We start from the raw sequence: 6076 nt of genomic DNA, 5'->3' as shown, positions 1-6076 counted from the left end.
GAAGGAGCTGGCGCAGGAGTAGTACTCATATCACCTGAAGGCGACAAGTTGAAGTACATCCTTCGGATGACGTTCCCCAACGCATCTAACAACGAAGCAGAATATGAGGCTCTTATACACGGGATGAAGATGGCGAAAGCCTGCGGTGCAACTCGACTAAAAATCTTTGGCGACTCACAATTGGTGGCTCAGCAAGTTATGAACCAATGTGACGCAGTCAATGATAGCATGATGGCATACAAGGAGGTGTACAACGAGCTCGAGAAATTGTTCGATGGATGCGAAGTAAATCATATTAGCAGATTGAGCAACGACGAAGCTGACGTTCTTGCAAACATCGGGTCGCAATGCCTTACAGTCCCGCCAGGTGTATTTTGGGAAGAGATAACAGAGAGATCCACTAAGTCGACAAAATCAAAAAAGAAGGAGAAGAAACCCTCGGGGGCTACCAAGGAAAAGCAAGAGGACGAAGAAGAAGATCAGGACCTGGTCATGGTGATACAGATACCGTGGATGCAGCCGTACATATCATACATCCTCAGGAAAGAAATACCCGACGATCCAGTTGAGGCAAGGCGAATAATTCGACGCTCCAAAGCTTTCACGGTGGTCAAGGGAGAATTGTATAAGCGAAGTATTTCAGGCGTCTTGCAAAGGTGCGTCACACCCGAAGAAGGAAGAATAATTCTGAAGGATGTACACGAAGGAATATGTGGCCACCACGCAAGTAGTCGAGCTATCGCAGCCAAGGTTTTTCAGGCAGGATTCTACTGGTTGACAGCAATCGAGGACGCCAAGGACATAGTGAGAACTTGCGACGCGTGTCAAAGGTTTGCCGCAAAACCTCACTCTCCAGCAGCAGAGCTAGCACCAGTACCATTGTCATGGCCCTTTGCTCAATGGGGACTTGATATGGTGGGCAAGTTACACAAATCCTGGCCAGGAGGAAAGGAGTACATGCTAGTAGCTGTCGATAAGTTTACAAAGTGGATAGAAGCGAAGCCGATAAATTCACCAGACGGAGCATCCGCAGTAAAATTCGTAAAAGGCCTCGTCTTCAGATTTGGAGTGCCCCACAGCATCGTCACAGACAATGGCAGCAACTTCACATCCCATGAATTCAAAGATTATTGCGAAGAGATGGGTATCAAGCTGAACTTTGCGTCAGTTGCACATCCTCAAACCAATGGGCAAGTCGAGAAAGCCAATGGCATCATTTGCAATGGCATCAAGAAGCGCTTGTTAGGACCATTGGAAAAAGCTCGACATACCTGGCCAGAAGAACTACCAAGCGTGTTGTGGAGCATCCGAACAACACCAAACACAGCAACGCAGGAAACTCCGTTTTTCCTGGTTCATGGAGCAGAGGCAGTACTACCAATCGAGATAGAGCACAACTCTCCACGTGTCGTTGAATATGATGAAGAAACGTCGAGAAGAGCGCTAGAAGATGACGTCGACGCACTTGATGAAGCTCGAGATGAAGTATTATCTCGGGTAACCAAATATCAACAGGACTTGAAGAATTACCACAGTCGACGTTTGCGGCCAAGATCTTTTCAGGTGGGAGACCTAGTTCTTCGGCTCACGCAAAAAAGTCATGAAAAGCTTGAGTCACCATGGCTTGGCCCTTACATTGTCACGGAAGTAATCGGAGCAGGAGCATACAGGATAAAGGACAAGAAGACAGGGGTGGAGGAGCCAAACCCCTGGAACGTGGCGCAACTTAGGCGGTTCTACGCCTAAAGTCGAAATATAGTCCTTGTAAAACTTCAATGTACTGAAACGCCCGGGAGTTTTCAGACGCACTCTTTTCCTTTTTCGGGGCACCGAGTGGGGCCGGAGAAGGTTTTTAATGAGGCGGGCTCGCGGTGCTGCAATATAATAAAGATAGTGTCAATATAACTTTTCTTCTTTATCGACATGGTCAAAGTCTTTGCTCCGACGAATTTCAATATAGTTCATCGACAAAAGAAAAGCCTTGCCTTGGTATTCAAATACCTCGTCAGTCAATAAAAATACAAAATAGTACTCAATAAAAAGCTCGGGGGCTCATATTCGCCATAAATATATAAATGCCTTGGTTCAAAACCTCACAAATATTCAAATACAGTAAAGAGTCACCGAAACACTCGGGGGCTAGACAAACAGAGAAATATAATGATTGCTTTACAATATAATCATAGTCATGGATTACAAAGAAGAAATATCTACAAGAGGAAAATAACTAGTCTTGATTCAATATGTCATCAAGAGTAACTCTGTTTTCTTCAGGAGCAGCACCAAGAAAATCGGCATAATGGCCATCGGCAAAAAAGTCGGCATCCATCCGAAGAAGGTCTTCAATCATTTCTTCGGCTATAGGCATAACCTTCGTGTTAATCCTATCGACACCGACTCTTCGACGTTTTACCTTTTGATGAACTCTCGCGACAACTTGGGTAAGGTCAAGATTCGAGTGGCAAATCTGGAGCATGATAAGAGCAAATCTGGCGCCAACTACCAGTTGAGCTTTGACAAAATCATGGATACTGCGAGCATCTTTGAACCTTTCCATCAATTCAGGAAGAGTTTTTGGTTGGACGTTCCGAGGAAACATGGAGTTGTAAACCATGGACAAGGTCTTGGTACAGAAGTCAAGGAAATCGCGAGTTTGAGAGGTGCGATCTTGAAATCTGACAATTTGGCGGGTCCTCTCTGGGGTAGCCCAAAACAAAGAACCATGGTCCAGGGAAAGATTAACAAGGAGGTTTGTCCTAGCATTTACCCTCTCTTCCTCGGCAGCAGCATCAGTAAAGGCACCTATCAAAAAAAGAAGTGGAAACCTTTAAGAGACAATAGCATGAAGATGAAAGATATCAGAGGATGAAACAGGCATACCCGACATATCTGCACTGGCTTCATTCATTAATTCGAGCATGAAATTTTCTCGAGTAGTCGCCTTTTCAGCCTCGGAAGCAGCAATTTCCTTAGCAGCCACGGCCTCGCGAGCTTGCTGGAGAGCAACTTTTTCGGCTTCAGATGACTTACGAGATTGTTCCATCATCACAAGTGTTTGCTTCTTCGCATACTGAAGCTGCTGTCGAAGTTCGTCCAATTCTTGCGACAAGGTATCATCGACAGGTGCAGTATCAGCAAAAGCTCTCCTCGCGCGAGAAGAAGAAGGCGAAACATTGGAAGGAGCGGAAGTTGGAGTATAGTTATCAAATATCAACTGAAATTTAAACAGGACAACATCAAACGACAAGCAAAGATAGAGTTTTTCATTAATCTCTTGGAATAATTACAAGGGCATTACAGTGGAGCTAAGGAAATACGTGTCGCCAAACGACTACTTTGGCGACAAGAGCAAAAGAAACAGAAAGAAAAACAGAGGCATGCAACTAGACCTCCGGCCTTGACGAGCTAGGAGTCGACGCTGGCTTAATCCCGAGATAGGCCAAGATCTTCTTCGTGTTGGGTTTGGCTGCCTTGATCAGCGACTTCCACCTTGATTGCTCTATTTGCTCGGTGTCGCCAACTTTCATCCAATCAATAGTCTGTCGACTGTCAGCAACCAAAGCGACAGTGTTTTCAACGGCAACCTTCATATTCTCTTGGCGCATCTTTAGTCCAAGGTCTTCCGGCGTATTGAACATCTTGGCAAGGTTGAGGAAAGTCGCGGGCTCCTCTTTCTTCGGGAAGAAGTAGGGGAACAATGCCGACAATACTGCGTTAGCATTTGACACACCTTCACGAATCTCGGACCCATGAAGCTCCAAATAGGAAAGTGCGTCAAGGAGCGGGTCATCGACAGGATTCATCAGATCAAAATCCTGGTTTGTTTGGGCTGTCAAGAAAACAAAGCATTAGTCAAAAGACAAGAAACAACGATTCTCATAAAAACAGAAGGGATCAGCAAAATTACTGAAAGTGCGGCGACTTTGGGTTTTCAGGCGCTTGAGGATTCTTTGTTCACGAGAAGCTTGCGCAGCTTTGTGCTCGTTTAAGGCAGATGTAGCATCCTCAAGTTTTTTCTGCAGTTCCTCGACACCAGCAGCTTTTGCCTTGGCTTCATCAGCTTCGGCCTTGGCGTCGCTAGCAGCGAGTTCGGCTTTCTTGCGAGCCGCCTCACTTTGCTCAAGTTTTTGAGCAAGTGCGTCGGCACGTTCGTTGGCCTCTGCAAGTTTCTCTGCCGAGATATGAAAAAGAGAGAGAAGAAAGATCAAAAATCGCGACAAACAACTGGAGCAAAAAGCCAAGGAAAAACAGCAAGCATAGAAATCGTTACCTTCGGCTCTGTTCGCATATTCACGGTACCCAATAAATTGGGATCCGATGCGGAGAAGCTCTTTGATCATGGGATGTTCAAGACAAACACAGCAAGAGAAACATCGGCATGAAAAAGAGCGAGAAGGCGTGAAAAAAGCAAAATAAAAAATATAGATATCGACAAACTTACATCATCTAAGAGCAGAGTCGACGAACTGCCCAACTGAGGGGCAGGTTCAACAATCTTTTCAACCCTTGACCTTTTTGGTGAAGGAGCAAGGGGGCTTGATGGTGGAGTAGTGGTGACGACATTTTGTTGAGGAGGCGAAGATTCTTCTCCTTCAACTAGTGTGTCTGAGGCAAGTACAGTGCGTGACGTGCTCGTTCGAGGAGCTACGTCAACAGTTGGTACTTCTTCCTCGTCATCACTGTTGATAAAAAAATCGGCAGCATAAAAAACAAGACAAGATAAATATTTCGAGTACAAAAAGAGGGAGAAGTAAAGACGACTTACGAGCTGACGAGGGATTCAATATAAGGATCATAAGCTGCCTTCAGATGGGAAGGAACAACTTCAGCCTTAGAGGTGCCAGAATCCTCGGCATCATTCCTTTTCCTTTTGTTCCTTGGGGAAACAGCAGGAGGAAGGGATTGTGTCGACTCACTGGCTTCAGACTCAACTTCTTTTTCATGAGAAGCCGCAGATTTGTGAGAACCCGCGACTTCACTTTCAGGAATAGAAGAACCTTGAGTATCTTCGGCAACGATGGCCTGTTCTTCGACTTCTCCACCCTCAGGAAGAGGAGGAAGGGAAGTCATAGTAGGATGGTTCTGTAAAAAATAGTGACCAAAGGAAAATTAAAGAGATGACAATACAATGAGATGCAGAGAAAGTGCGGAACAAGATAAAAATTCGGGAAGACAAAATACCTCGGGGAGTGGATTGGCGGAGCTGTATGGTTCCACGCGACAAGAGGAAGGAAGCGGGTCCTTGCCCAAAGTAGAAAGTCTTCGAACCAACTTCTCCAAGTCCTTGGTGGAAAGATCACCGGAGATTCTGTTGGCGTCATTTTTACCAGAATACGTCCAAAGGGGATTTTTGCGAGCCTGAAGAGGCTGCACTCTAATCCTAAGGAAGTAGGCAGTGATTTGAACACTAGACAGCTCTTTGCCTCGAGTGTTTTGAAGCTGGCGAATACGAGACATCAGTGCCTCTGTCGCCTTTTTCTCTTCCTCGGAAGCTTCGGCATCCCAGGAGCGGCGGCGCTGAATTCTGGCACTTCCATCGAAAGGAATTATGTTGTGCTCAACGGAGTTGGCGCTTTCTTCGTGAATGTAGAGCCACTTTTTGCGCCATCCTTGGACAGAATCAGGAAATTTGACGTCGAAATAGTCGACATCAGTACGAACACAGATAACAACGCCACCTATGTTATAAGTGACGTTGTGGGAGCCATTGCGGCGGAGGCAGAAAATGCGTTTCCACAGAGCCCAATTGGGAGGGATTTCGAGGAAGCATTCGCAAAGTGTGATGAAAATAGAAATGTGAAGGATGGAATTGGGGGTCAATTGGTGCAGTTGAATCCCATAAACGAAAAGAAGACCGCGGAGGAAATCGTGGATTGGGGTCGAAAGGCCGCGGATGAGATGATCAACAAAACTAACCCGATACTCCATTGGAGGCTTGGGGTAGCTTTCTTCGCTAGGAAAGCGGATGGCGTCCTCCTTCTTCATGAGGCCAAGCCTCTTCAGCATGTTGGTGTCTTGGTTGGAGATTTTGGATCTCTCCCACTCAAGATCCTCGGCGGCCATCTTGGATTACGGA

Source organism: Lolium perenne, chromosome 6 (genome assembly GCF_019359855.2).
Source record: "Lolium perenne isolate Kyuss_39 chromosome 6, Kyuss_2.0, whole genome shotgun sequence".
Classification (NCBI taxonomy): domain Eukaryota; kingdom Viridiplantae; phylum Streptophyta; class Magnoliopsida; order Poales; family Poaceae; genus Lolium; species Lolium perenne.
Note: the sequence above shows the minus strand (reverse complement) of the source record.